Source organism: Pinus tabuliformis, chromosome 1_2 (assembly GCF_031772625.1).
Source record: "Pinus tabuliformis cultivar Carrire ecotype Pingquan chromosome 1_2, CPIR1, whole genome shotgun sequence".
NCBI classification, from domain to species: domain Eukaryota; kingdom Viridiplantae; phylum Streptophyta; class Pinopsida; order Pinales; family Pinaceae; genus Pinus; species Pinus tabuliformis.
Window position 1 is genome coordinate 442463790 of NC_142298.1, and position 15487 is coordinate 442479276.

At 36.9% G+C, this 15487-nt stretch overlaps 1 pseudogene; it reads left to right on the forward strand.

Annotated features, from left to right (window-relative positions):
* LOC149206255 (expansin-like A2) overlaps positions 1-15487 on the forward strand; it is a 150364-nt pseudogene that overhangs the window by 10769 nt on the left and 124108 nt on the right.

The window sequence follows — 15487 nt, forward strand, 5'->3', positions numbered from 1 at the left end:
CTTAAATTTCACATTTAAATAGTTGGTTATAAAATATATTTTAAGTTGTTTATCAAAAATCAGAAAGTATCCAAAATTCTAAAACTTCACAATGGTAACCTAAATTTCCTAAAAATTTTACCAGATTTTATCAAAATTATATAAGAATTTCCACTGTTTTCCAAACCAAAACTTTACTTCTTAAACTAAGTAATATATTTTAACCTAATTCTTTTGTATTTAAATATTTTTGATCTTTAATTTTATTACTATACTCTATTTCAAAATTTAAAACATAAGAGAAGTAATTAGTTTATCATTAGTTTATCTCAATATCTAATTATATTTTATATTATATTTGAAGTAATTTTATAATTACATAATTTATATGCTACAAATCATTTTATTATAAAGTAAATTATGAGAAAATAGTGAAATCTACCTATGTGTAAATAATGAAAATAGTGAAATTTACCTATGTGTGGATAAAGAAAGAATGCTTTCAAGATAGGTACAAAAATATACAATAAGATGGCTTGTAATAGTTGGTACAATGAAAAATATAAGTCAACAGAAAAGAAATTATTAAATGTCAATTGAAATGAGGAGATTCATAAAATGAGTGAATGCCAAAAAAACTCATGCATACTAGGAATAATCCTTCTTAAAAAAAATACAAATTAATTGGCATTGTAAATTTTCATCCTAAAAGAATGTGAATATAGTTACATTCACAAAGTTTATTGCTGGGAAAAAATTAAAGATTAAATGATAACATATGTTTTCTAACTTAATAAGAAAGAGATTAAGGAAAAATTCTCCTTTCTAACTATATGTATAGTAAGTTATTTTACAAGGAAATTTAAAGAAGTGTTAAACATGTTGTTAGGAGAAAACACCATTTATCTTCCCAAGTTAGTTTTTAAATTACGGACACTTGTTATTTAGAATTGGACACATGTTACCAATGGTTTGAAACGGATTCGAAAATACACCTTCCCACTACTATGCCAAGTGTATGTGTAAGGTGTGTGTTACATTTTGTAGTGTTATCATTATGGTTAATCCTCATAGATGTCAATTAACAAATGACATGGTAAATTTTTAATGAAGCTTTGTAAAAAATTAATTTAAACAAAGTTTAATCATGGGATTTAGATATGTAAGGAAGTTAGTGGTGTGAATTCAATCTATTGACATTGTGGCAACGAAGATTCTTAAATTCAAAAGATCCATAAACATTGTGGCAACGAAGATTCTTAAATTCAAAAAATCCGATCAATTTTTTTTATTAGTAAAATTATTGAAGTGCCCAACTCCAATAGGAGAGAGCCTATCCACGTAAATATAATATTTATAGTTTGTACTAAATTTTTGGCCCATAGAGCTTAAATTTTTATAATACACGGGTCCTCATCCCAATTTCTCGCTCACTACATCCTTATATAATTTTACCTACCGGACTTTCTAGAGAGCCAATCTGTATGCACGAAAATTATTCACTTTGTGCCTTGCAGGTTGTTTGCTGGCGAAAATCTAATGGTGGATCTTTAGGGTTAACCTTGAGCCGTTGAATTTTGTTGGGACGTTACAAAGGTAATGACCTCCCCCTTTCCCTCTCGCAGTATCCAGGCATTCGAACCCTAGTCCTCTATGAAGCACCATTCGAACCCTAGCCCTATGTGAAGCTTTCCAATAGACCCCTGTCAAGGAGTTGTTCTTTGTTTGACATTGTTTAATTCGCTACCCTCACTAATAGCCGTAGCCTGATGCAAATCAACCATCTTCCACGGAAGTATGTTTACCTGCTGGGCTTACTTTGTCGAGCCATGACAAAGAATGGAAACATTCAACCGGTAAAATCTCAGAAAAAGCTCAGAAGGAGGAAAAACCAGAAGATTACCGGTGGACAAAAGAGCCAAAGACCATGCCAACCACAGAAAATTCAAGGGAAAAGTTATCAACAACGACCACAGAAAATTCAGGGGAAAAGTTATCAACAACACATAGAGGGACACAAAAATTGGTCAACTTACCATGCCAATGGTCCTCAACCACAGAAAATTCAGGGGAAAAGTTATCAACAACACATAGAGGGACACAAAGATTGGTCAACTTACCATGCCAATGGTCCTCAATCCACTAACAAAAGCAAAGCATGGTCCTCAATCCACTAACAAAAAGCAAAGAACCAAGTACAGACAGAAGAACTTGAAGCTTTTGCAGACTTTTAGCGATCCACCACTCCTACACTACCCACGGGCTGAAGAATCCAAACAGACTAACACTTGTCCTAATGTCCTCACTGTGAACTTGATATAGAAGAACCTAGACAGACTAACACTGCTCCCAACCTCCCCACTGTCAACTCAATATAACATCCCATGATCCCATTATTAACCCACTGACCCCACATTCTTGCAGAGGTCGATATAGAAGAATCCAGACAGACTAACACTGCTCCCAACCTCCCCACTGTCAACTCAATATAACATCCCATGATCCCATTATTAACCCACTGACCACACATTCTTGCAGAGGGGGCACACATTCCTGTGGAGGAGGAATGAACGCTCGCACACTGCATCGATCCCCACACCTTACAGGATACAGAATGCGAGAACTAGCAATTTATCCTTTATCCTGATGCCTAATATAAATATTCATTGCACATGCATAAAATCTATTCCGAAAATCATTTATTACACATGCATAGAATGTATCTGGCAGCGCTTAACCAGCCATATATCGCGTATTCAATGCACCCGGAGATGCACGGGACATAGCCCGTTAATACGCAAATTGCCTTTTTTTATTTAGTGACGAGTTTTCAAATTCGTATGTTAACGGATTATCTCGCGTGCATCTCCGGGTGCATTGAATACGCGATATATGACTGGTTAGGCGCTGCCTCTAGAAGTACCCTATCATTACCCCATTTGGAAATTTTTTAATTGAATTGAATTATTATTAATTTTTTATAATAATGTGAAAAAAATATAAAAAAAAACTGAATAAAAATAATAATATTTTTTTTTTAATATTTTAAATCATATATATAAAAGCATATTTACTTCATATCTGATTTCCATGTCCATGTTAAAGTAAAACAAACCCAATCACTTTTATATATATATATATATATATGTGGAAATATCCACTTGACATGTTTAATTACTTGAGCTGTTATTTATATTCAGAAAAAAGCAATGATAAATGTCATAATAAAATTACATTGAACTCTGCGAAGTGATGTTTTTCAATTTGCCTTCGCATATGTTTGATAGAAGTTTTAAACACTTTCTAATTTAAAAAAACTAACTAATGATAGGATCAAGCATATAATATAGATCAAAGTGTCGAGGTTGGCTACCGCCATGGAAGCACCTTTTAAAGATTTTTATAAACCAAAGTGTTGAGGTTGGCTACCCCATCGAAGCATTTTTAAAGATATTACGTCGTCTGTAGATAGGCCTGGGCTCTACAAATATCGTCGTCCGTAGAGATTGCAGTCGACTTTGCGATGACAAATAGGGTATTATAGTTGTGGACAGTGCACTACTTGAAAGGGTGCAAGGTAACTAACTCAGGTGGCCCCGGGTTCCAACGTCAAATCTTCCACAGAAGATAATTCTTTTTAATTGCCCACGGAACATATCTTTGTGTTCGAGTGGGTTTTAAGGCCAATCCAAACCTTCGACAAGTACAAAGTATCACTGTATTATACTAGACCTGCACACAATCCCATACTAGAGTTTTAGATAAGGGTTAGTAGTTCATTTTATATCGCGTATCGGTTAGTGTAATCAGGCTCATGGAAAGTTATGGAAATTTTGGTTATATTTAAAGAAAAATTTGCAAGAATTTTTATAAATCTAATAGTTGTTAAACTTCAAAATTTTAGGTGTATTACAGATGATGTTGAAACCATTTCCACCATCAAAAGATTTAAACACTACCTCTACAATATTTTTTGAAACTTTTTTTATCTATCTAACCGCTTTTGACCCAAACAATTCCTCCGCCTTGTTAGGAATATTCTTCTTCGCATGGTGACGTACTATGCACTAGAGCCACACTTTCATCTCCACTTTGCAGGACAGATGGAAGTACCAGGTAACCGCTGTGTACCAATTAGATGACTATAAATATGAGAGCAGAGGAAATCAAAATTGGGACTAGAGGCCATTTCAATTCTTTCTCCCTTGGAAGAAATCTTCCATCATCGCCACCGGAACACCAAATTTCTTCCTCTTTTGCAGTTTGGGTCTCATGATCATCGTTACAGTCCCAAGTGCAGTGTTGAGTTGCAGCAGCTGGAATCTAAACTCGCCTATTACGCTAACTTTGGGTTCGTTAATGGTATTGCACGATCCCTAAAACTATATGGGAATACTATTTGACAGTGGTAATAAATTTATCCTTTCCATAGTGTAACTACTTTCTTTGGTATTTTTATTGCAGTAGGGGCGTGTGGGTACGGATTATTTGCAGCAAAACTCTATGGTGGCAATATGGGAGCTGCTACTTCCGATCTCTACAGGAATGGCGTTGGGTGTAGCGCTTGCCATCACGCAAAGCCCTATAAGCATTGCATACTCCAGATTTAAAAGTTAACACAATGTTTCCATAATTCCAGATTTCTTCATGAAGAAAACGAAAATAATATTTGTAGGATGATCAGTTGAATTTTAGCAGATAAAATGCACAGACCCCAAATTATGCAACAAGTCAGGGACGACGATAGTAGTTACGGACTTCACAGAGAACAAGCAAACAGATTTTGTAGTGTCCCGGAGCACATTCTCGAGCCTGGCAGTCACAAATAAGGGCCCTGAGCTTCTCAAGGGTGAAATTATAAAAGGTATGTACAACATTTATTATAGAAAACTCTGGGAAACATGGTTATTTCTTGTTTGAATTATGCTAAACTTCTATGTAAACTGATTGGGTAATGTTAACGTGGTCCCCTGCGACTACCATGGTCAGAATACGGTGGTGAAGGTGGACGAAAGTAGCAAGTATCCTTATTATTTTGCTGCCCAATTTGGGCAACCAATATTTCCAACTCTATAAGATATTTAATAGATATTAAGCGCTATCATGCTGTCCAATTTGGGCAACCAATATTTCCAAACCCTATAAGATATTTAATGCGTACTAACCTATATTTAATGCATACTAAGCGCTGACGGATAGGACAACCCTTGCTGTACTCCCAGATGCCCCGAAAGCAAAGATTATGGCAAGAGCTAACCAGCCTGCCATAGGGCATTAAATGCCCGTATGGAGGCCCCCTTTACCATCCATGCCCATGCCCTTCCATCCGCCATCCATCGTTTCTCCGGGAGCTCGACTGCCCATCGCATCAAACGTTTTCCGGGAACGGGGGACCCACCACCTCCGAGCTGGCACCCACTGTGCTGGCGCATTTTCAAACGAACGCTCCCGCCAAAGAGCCATTTGATCCATTCGTGCTCCCGTCGAAGCTTCTTTGCAACCCCTCTCGAGCATACACTGCATCTCGCAGCTACATTGGAATATTCATTACGGTGCGCGCCTTGTTGGTGGCTTCAACTGTGCAAATACGAGCCCCACTATCGTTGAACATCATTATAGAAAACAATTGGATTTACCTTCAAGAAATATTTGAAAAAGTCTCAGGGAGCGTTCTAAATTCCTTTAAATTCCCAAGCAAAACATGTTTATCTGAATTACAGAAAACATTCGTGGAAAGGGTCATGCAATTTCATTATTACGGTACTGTAAGATACTTCAGTGTTGTGTGGATTTGAAGATGGATCCATCATTGATCTGATTACCGTGAAAAAAGGCATAGCAAGGCAAGATAGGCCATTAATGTGAAAGAAGGCACAACAAGACAGATAAGCCAAAGGCATTGATGCAGCTAGGTTATGAATCAAGGTGCTGACAATTCTTGCTGTATTCTAATTTGCATTTCAATATCATAAAATCTCATTTTGTTTCTTCCAATTTTAGTCATTGTTTATGGATGGACAGAGCGTCCATCATTGAACCCATCAGTTTATTGACCAAAGCCAAACTAGTTGTGACTCTGGTAGGTCCAAGATCTATACTGTCAGTCCCCGTTAGCCCTTTGCTTTTTGAAATTAATTGGGAAACAACAAATGGGCTTGTTGCTGATTGCAAAGATTCTACTATGCAGATTAGATGCTGGAGTCTGTCTGTAGATTTATAGGCTGAGTTTGGTATTGAAAGAAAAAATAAACCTAGTGACTTTCAAGTAGGTATGTAACATCCATGAATTCCGGATTGAGATCACATTACAAAGGGTTTTCTATACAGATTAATGTTGGCAACAGAATCGCCATATCTCACAATTTAGGGTGATATCATATCTCTGTGTCAGTGTCTTCTATTCCCTAATTCTTCGTATTCATGAAACACTGAAAGAATCGCTTGATATAATGTTTGTAAATGCCTTTCAGCTGACCGTGCTAGATAAATTTCAATCAGGGTTTTGATTCTTAGTGAATATTCCAATGTAGAATTTCCACTTATCTGTGTCAAGAAAATGACCCATGGCCAGAGTAATGGAGTCCACTCCTATTTAGAACTATTTACTAAATATTTCTTAGTTTCTTACTTCTAATTTGTTTAATTTTGTCCTCTCTCCCAATATTTTATGTTCATCTAAATATAGGGTTGTTTGCCAGGTAGTTGCAGATTGTTTGGATTTCCACCAGTGCGATTCTGCATTTCAGGGTTTCTTTAGGCTCTCTATTGAGAATACCTGCTCAAGCAGCATCTTGGTTGACTCTGATATCCATCATACGAAAAAGCTACTTACAGTTGTTACCAGTCAGGGCTGTGGGGCAATCATATTTGTCCTAGGGATTCCAGTTTGCTTCGAGAAAATTTTCAAGGTACTCATTCTAGTCTTATGTCAATAAATGCTGCTACTTATAGATTCCTTTTTAGCAAGTCTATTTAATGGCAGGCTAGTTAGCTCTTTATTTATGACAATGACATTTTCATACAGGAAGAGGTTTGTGAAAAACCTTATTTGCATTGATAAGAAATTGATGTGCCTTCGCCCTTGCTACAACCCATCCTAGTGCCACCGACGTTGTAGCTGTCTATTTAGCAGCTATATTATCTTTCTAATGAAAACCTCCAATGCCCAAGGTTTTATATTTAGCAGTTGGGGTAGCTGCACTATGCAAAGGGCCTGAAAATCGATCCAAAGATATATACACTCCAAATATTGTGGCAAGTACCATGTATACTGTCTAAAAAAACATTTCAATTTTTAAACTTAACAGTTTGCAGAACCTATGCATTTTACTGAAAATTTTAGAAAACTAAACATGTCTTGTCCCATTCAAGACAAGTCACATAACACAAGATCATGCCAAGCTCTATCATATGTAAGTGTTTCATTCTTTTAATCAAACAAAGCTCTCCCAGTATCATCACTCCCATGTCATATCTTCTCAAAATTTCCCTCTTTCCTAATTTTAGGGGTCACATTTCCATTTCAAATTCAGGTTTCCATTTCCCCATATCATGCAACTTAGTTATAGAGGTATTCTTGCTTCACCAAATTTCGTCATCCAACATTTTCCTTGGTCGTCCATGGCCACATAATAGGTGTATTGTCTCTTCCTTCTTATTTAGAGAGATCCAATTCTGCCATTAGAAGACAGTCCATATATGGTGAAGAAGGAATCTAAACCCCTTCAGCCATTACTTCCCTTCTAAACTTATTGGCATCCTTTCTATTCATGTGAGTTGTGCAACATCCAAGTCCCATAAAGGAACCCACTTCTCATCGATAAGAGTTATCACTTAATTCCATTTCCCATGATTCAAGTCACAAGATTTTGGTCCCATCCATTCAAAAGATATTTCATACTTTGTATTCTCTTTCAAGTTCATTTCTTAAGGCCCTGATGAGTATAGGTTACCTATCCTCCCCTAAAATTTGCAATTTCATTAACTACTCTCTATACTCTTGCACTGACATATCCTTTTGTTTTAAATTATAAAATCACCTAAACAAGGCCTAATAATTCCCTCAACTCGTTGTCTTGGACTTAATCTTCTTCTCAACAGACTTTACTCTTCTGGGTCAATCTTCAACTATGTCCTCAATGTCAAATTATTGCTTCTTGAACCCAATCTATTACTACATCTAGGTTTTAAATCTCCTCAAGAAAGTAAAACTTCACACCTCATTTGGGTTCATTGTTTCAATATTGCTTCTATGAGCTCTTCTAAAGCATCAAGTGCTTCAATTAGAGTGTTGGCAGGCAATGCTTGCTCTTCCATATTCAAAATCCTTAATCTCTTCTTTATAGCCTCTACCCTTTTGCATACTTGTCATCACATACCCCCTTACGTGAATAATCTACCTTCCCCTTCTTCACCAACAAAAATAACTCTGCTTCGTCATCCTCTGCAACTAGGCTTTGGTTTCAAGTGGGATTCTATCCTTTTCATCTTAAGCTCTATTCAGAGTTCTCGCTACCTCAGTACATTTCACCTCTAACTCATTTTGACTACAAGTTCCTCAGAATTTCCATGTTTTCTTTCTAATTTATTGCACTACTATAGGAATCTTTCCATTCTTTGCCCCTTGGCATTATCTGTGGCATCCCATCCTGCATTGGGAGACTTAAATTTGTAGTGGCAAACCCTCATATAAGTTGGGTCAGGTTTTCTGCATTTTCAGGCCTATTCTCCTTTGTCTGAGCACATCAATTCTTAGACTGTCATGTATATTTATAATCAAGAGGTAAAGCGAAACTTTCAGGTGCACAAGCAGTTAATCAAGGACAACAGGGATGCCCTTGGCACAATTACAATGAAATTACAGACTCATGAGACCAAATTTCTTCACAAAATGATACTATTATGAGGATTCTGCGCCATTTGAACCAAAGGGTGATGCAGTTGGAAATGGAATGTGCTTTCCTAAGAAGCACACAGTAAAGTCAGAATGATATTTCAGGTGCTTCCAATCACATAAACTTGGACTCTGTAGAGATTGGAGAAATCAAGGAAGAAGACACTGTGTGGAAGCTCTTTGAAGCCATGGAAATAGGAGATTTTGAACCAGTGCACTCTACCTAAGGAATGGAAGAAGCTGACAGCTGTAACATATTTTATTATTCTAATTTATTTCAAGGTTTTACTAATAATAGGAAGCTTTTACAGGATTTATACTTGTGTGAATTGTTGGAAATCTTTGTTGGCAGTGTTTTGTAAGCTGGGAATTTTAGACATGGAGTTGGAATGCCTAGCTTATCTGGAATTTCAAAGAACAATGTACTTCTGCTGTTACGTAGGGTAACTGTTTATATATATTCAATTAAAACAATTTTATTTTACAATCATTTAACAATTAATTATAACCAATCAACTATTAAATTAATACAGAACATCAATACTTTATAGTAAAAACATGATATGACCATTAAAATAACATTCAAGAATCTCATGAGGCCACAAAAAAACACCCCTTACAATGTGTAGACCTACAACACCCACAGATCAGTAGAGCTCCTCATCAAATATCCAAGATTATTGCCATGCACACTCCAGACCCATGTAGATACACAAAAAAAAATTCTCCATGCCTTTCTCAAACAACGAATCGAATTTTCTTATTGAAAGAGTTTTATATTTTAATTCCCTCAATACAAATACTAAGCATGCCTTGGGGGACTTTCTGGTGATAAAACTTGTAATAGTTGTTTTCCAATCTACAGCAACTGAATTTGTTTCCCACATCACAGAAACTCCTTTATGACACTAGAACAAAACTATATTGTCATAAGCTTTATTAAGTATGCATTTAAGTTCCTCTTTTACAACTAGTTGAGAAATGCCTTTGTCACTCAATTAAAATATTTCTCATAGTTAAATGCTATCAGATCTAAAGTAACAGCCAAGGAGTGTGCCCTCCTGGTTGGCATAACTCAAGTAAATAATGACTTTCCAGCAGGTCACCCTAATGTAACTCCTCATTGAGGGTGCCCTTCATGTAATCATTAAAGTTAACTCCCTCATGAACCTCTAACGCTGGTTGTAACTATTTATACCAGCAGGACTACAGATCCAAAAATAATTGAAATAACCATCTAAAGTACTATGCCTTCCTCTATTATCATAAATGAATGTGGACAGGCCCCAAAGTAGCATCAAATCAGCACCTTATTACCATATTATCATAATAATATAATCAATATTATTAAGAGTTTATATTATTATTATAATATTTATATAATAATATATAAAAATAATGTGCTGTTAATATTTATATAGTTATTAATAATATTCAATTATAATATTTTAATAATATTATATTATTATAATAATATACAAATATAATTATTATTATAATAATAATATAATCAATATTATTATAATAAGAACAATAAAAACCAATTATTTATTATTTATGATAATTAATAACTATACAAATAATAGCAACTATATTCTTATATAATTATATATTTATGATTATTATATTAATATTATTATAATAATATAAACTCATATTATTATTATTATTATTTTTAGGCTTTAGTATTTTTAATATTTATCTTAGGGTTTGTGTACATTGAGTTAATTATTATCAGTATTTAGGATTACTAATAACTATATAAATATTAACAACCAGATTATTTATATATATTTATATATATTACTGTATAAATATTACATTAATACTATAATAATTATATAAACTCCTAATATATATTCATTAATAATAAGAATAGCTCATAATAATATTAAATTATCATTATATTATTTTAAAAATCTAATAATATAAAATTATAAAAAATAATAATAACAATTATATTGTATTATTATTATTATAATAAAAATTATAATATTAATATTAATATTAATATTTGATTATAATATTATAATAATATTATATTATTATTATATTATTATAATAATATACCAATATAATTATTATTATAATAATAATATAATCAATATTATTATTTATGATAATTAATAACTATACAAATAATAGCAACTATATTCTTATATATTTATGATTATTTTATGAATTTTATTATAATAATATAAACTCGTAATAATAATAATAATAATAATAATAATAATAATAATAATAATAATAATAATTATTATTATTATTATTATTATTATTATTATTAGGCTAAGGCTTAAGTATAATATTTATCTTAGGGTTTGTATACATTGGGTTTATATTATAATAATAATAATAATATCCATTTTTAAGGTCACAACCAAGTCAGACACGAAATTGGTGTATGAGACCCGCTTGTTTTTGGGACAAGGGACCCACCTTTGCGCAACGATTTGACTGCTAAGTCTACGAAGGGATACATACTCTACCCCGCTCTCGTTTTAAACCTGTGACCTCTTAGGAGACAACACATGCTTTTAACCATTAGGGTTTATAATATTAGTCCCATTTGTTTATTATTATCTAAGGGTTTAATACTAAAATCCCAAGGGATTATGAACCAACACGAATAATATTAAAGAAAAAGGACTAATATTATAAACCCAAGGAACTAATAAACCCAACTCTTTAATATTATAAACCTAAGGAATTAGTGAACCCAACAGATAAATATTAAAAACCTAAGGGATCAAGAAGCACAAGGAATTGATATTACAAACACAAGAGAAACATAAAGATGACGATGATTGATATTATAAACCCAACTTAATAATAAACCCAAAGGATTAATACTAAAACCCCAAGGGATTATGAACCGAAGGAAATAATGTTAAACCCAAGGGACTAATATTATAAACCCAATAATTGTAAACCCTAATATAAACATTAGAAAGACTAAAATAAGCATGGGTTATTTTCATGGCGAGAGAATCCTTGTCACAATGTCACATTCAACCATGGTTGACCATGGTTGTCTATGATTGACAATGGTTGACCATGATCGATATTATAAACCTAAGGGAATAATAAACCCAAGGGATTAATACTAAAACCCCAAGGGACTAACATTATAAACCTAATCATTGGTAAACCTTAATATAAATATTAGATTGCCTAAAATAAACATGGTTTATTTTCATGGTGAGAGAATCCTTGTCACAATGTGACATTCAACCATGGTTGCCCATGGTTGTCTATAATTGACAATGGTTGACCATGATCTATATTATAAACCTAAGGGAATAATAAACTCAAGGCATTTAATTTATAAACCCCAAGGAATAATAAAACTAAGTGATTAATATGAAAACCCCAAGGGAATAATATTAAACCCATGGGACTAATATTATAAACCCAAATGAATAATAAACCAAAGGGAGTAATACTAAAACCCCAAGCAAATACGAAACCAAGGGAACAATATTAAGCCCAAGGGACTAATATTATAAACCCAATATTCATAAACCCAAATATAAATATTACAAACACTAAAATAAACATGTTTTATTTTCATGGTGAGACAATCTTTGTCAAAATGTGACATTCAAGCATGGGAGTAATATTATAAACCCAACATTGGTAACCCAAATATAAATACTACAAACATTAAAATAAACATGGTTTATTTTGGGATCTATTTTTATAATATTACTTAATACTTCGGCGGGAGGGATGGCGACCGGGCGATCTAGGGTAAGAAAGGGCTTCGGTTAGGGTTTCAGGTTCTGCAGTCTGCACGAACCCTCCGTCTCCGCGTCCGTCTATCCCTGTTACAGTCTTCACCCTAACCGTGATTCTGCAGTTTTTACCGGCTGGTAACTTCTCGGAGTACCGAACACCGAACCGTGACTAACGGCGCGCCCTGTGACGGAACTCCAACAGCTGCACGGACCGTTTTTTCCATATTGCAATTGTCGTTTTCTCCCGGTTTTGCTCTCCGTTCCGAGGTGTCTGCAGATCCTAGGAGCAGCTGGCAATGGAGGATATTGAGGCCGTCGATTACTCCGTGGACGCATTGGAAGGGGTCTCCTTCTGGCGCACCCCACTTGATACTCCGGAGGTATGTACAGCTCGGACTTACCTGAACAATTTCCGCCGTTTCCGTTTAGTGAACCGCATTTGCATCCTCCTGTTGTCCTCCCGGACGACCTGCCGACTTGGCCTGCTCTTACCACGCCCCCGCACTCTCCGGCAACCCTAGGGTTCGTTTCAAGCTGCATTAACCCTAACCCTGGTTCACTTCCTCTGGTCACGGGCTCTTTACCCCTCCATTATCAAAACCCCTCCCTCCCCAGACCCTCTATTGGCATCCCTGTCTCCATCAGGCACACTTCCGGCAGTTTCACCGCCGTACCTCCGCTCACAGGCCTCCCATCGTCTTCAGGTTTTCACGGCCCCTCTCATTCACCCCAAATCCCGGCATCGCAGCAAACAACCCCCCCACCCACTGGTCACCCCCATCGCAATCCCCCTCCTCGGGGCCCTAAACGGAAATACAAGTGCTTCAAATCAAGGGAGGAGGACATATTTCTCAGATTGGAAGAAAACATTCGCTGGGGGGAGGCCATGGATTTCGCTGATCGTGTTTTGGTCGGTCGCATCAGGGGCCGAAGTTACTCGGCAGCACGTTTGAAGCAATGGGCAGCGGAAGTTTGGGGCCACCATTTGGTGGATATCCCTTTTGTGCAGACCTTCGTGCGGGGCTGGTTCGCTCTGCGTTTCGCGCGTGCTGATCATACTAACTGGGTCCTATCATCTTATTGGCATTTTGACCATGCTCCGGTATTACTGAAGAGATGGACTCCTCTATTTGACCTTGAGACGGAGCAGATTGGCATCAGACCGGTATGGATTCGGCTTCCAGGGCTTCCACTCCAATACTGGTCAGAAGACATCTTCAAGAGGATTGGCAACGCCATTGGCGAATAGATGGGCTATGACAAATCCTATCAGCAGACGGGTATGATGGCCTACGCCAGGATCCTCATCAACCTGGACACGAGAGGCGGATTGCTGGAATATATTACAATACAGTGGAGGGATACTGAGCGCAAGCAAATCATAGATTATGAAGGCGTCCCATACAGGTGTCGCAGATGCCACCAAGTAGGCCACCTGTACAGAGATTGCCCTCTCCTCAAGAAATCAGTATCGAATGGCTCGGAGGAAGCAGTCCCACAGACACAGGACATACCCTCTGAGATACATCATACACAGACCTCCGGGGAACAGGATCGCCCTTAGATCGCGGAGGAACCACGGCGCACCGAGCCATCTGACATTGTTGGGGATCCCACTAATCCGCCTTCGGCTTCGCCAGCACACATGTAGCCATCATCTGATCAAGAGGACTTGGAGCAATCGGGTAAGTTTGCTATCTATTCTCCGTCTCTTCCACCTTCATGCATGTCTCTGGGCATATCATCTCAATTCATTGCATCTGCATCCATCCATTCTATCTTATCCTCTGCATCTTCTGCATCCCCTCCATTGAATAATCACAATCACTCCACGCTCACATGCTCCCTTCCACTCCCTTCACCTGTGGCTCCTCCTTCCAGAATCACTTCGACTCTGGCCACCCTATCATTAAACTCATCACCATCACCCCCCCCGCTACTCCCTCCGCCCCCGATTGAAGGACAGGGGTCCGGATGCAGTTGGACTTGACCTGAATCGCATGCCTTTGTCCCTCAAGAACTCCCGTGGTAGACCCTCTCGTATTACCAAGGCAAGGCATATTGTTGATGAAGAAGTCGCCCTAGGGTGACAACAAACTATCTTCCGGGCACTTAGAGCGAGGAATGGCTCGTCCCCCCTCCCCTCATGAAGTTTCTCTCTTTCAATTGCCGAGGGTTTTCTAGTTCTGCCAAAAAACTAGCACTTAGGAGACTACTCCTATCATCTCAGATGGACTTCATATTTCTTCAAGAGACCCTCTGTCAAGCCGAACCCCTCATTCAAAATCTCTCTGTCTGGCTCCCTTCCTGGACCTTCCATGCATTGGATGCGTCTGGACGATCTGGGGGAATGGCCATTGGGGTGAATAACAAAGTTGCGGAGATCAAGAATACTTTTGGAGGTAGAGGGTTTATAGGTCTTGATATCAGTGCTCATTCTGCTGTAAGAGACATCAGGATTATCAATGTTTATGGCCCTTGTGCAGACCGTACCAACTATTGGAGATCATTATTTGAATCTGAGCTATTCTAAGCAGACAACATTATACTTGGAGGTGATTTCAATTTCTCGCTCGGATATAGTGAGTCATGGGGGCACTCAGCCCAAGTCGATTCCCTCACTGATACTATATCCAGCCTACTAGAGGATCATCACTCGGTAGACATACCGTCTGCTAAGCTCCAATATACTTGGTCAAATAACAGAAGTGGAGACCAAAGCCTTGCAAGAAGACTGGACAGATTCCTTATCAAGGAATCTCTGGTTAATGATCTCCCCAAAGTTCGGCAATGGGTTGGAACGGGAGGCATATCTGATCATCGGCCAATCTTCTTAGAAGCCGAAGACCTAACCCATAAGATTAAGAGCCCT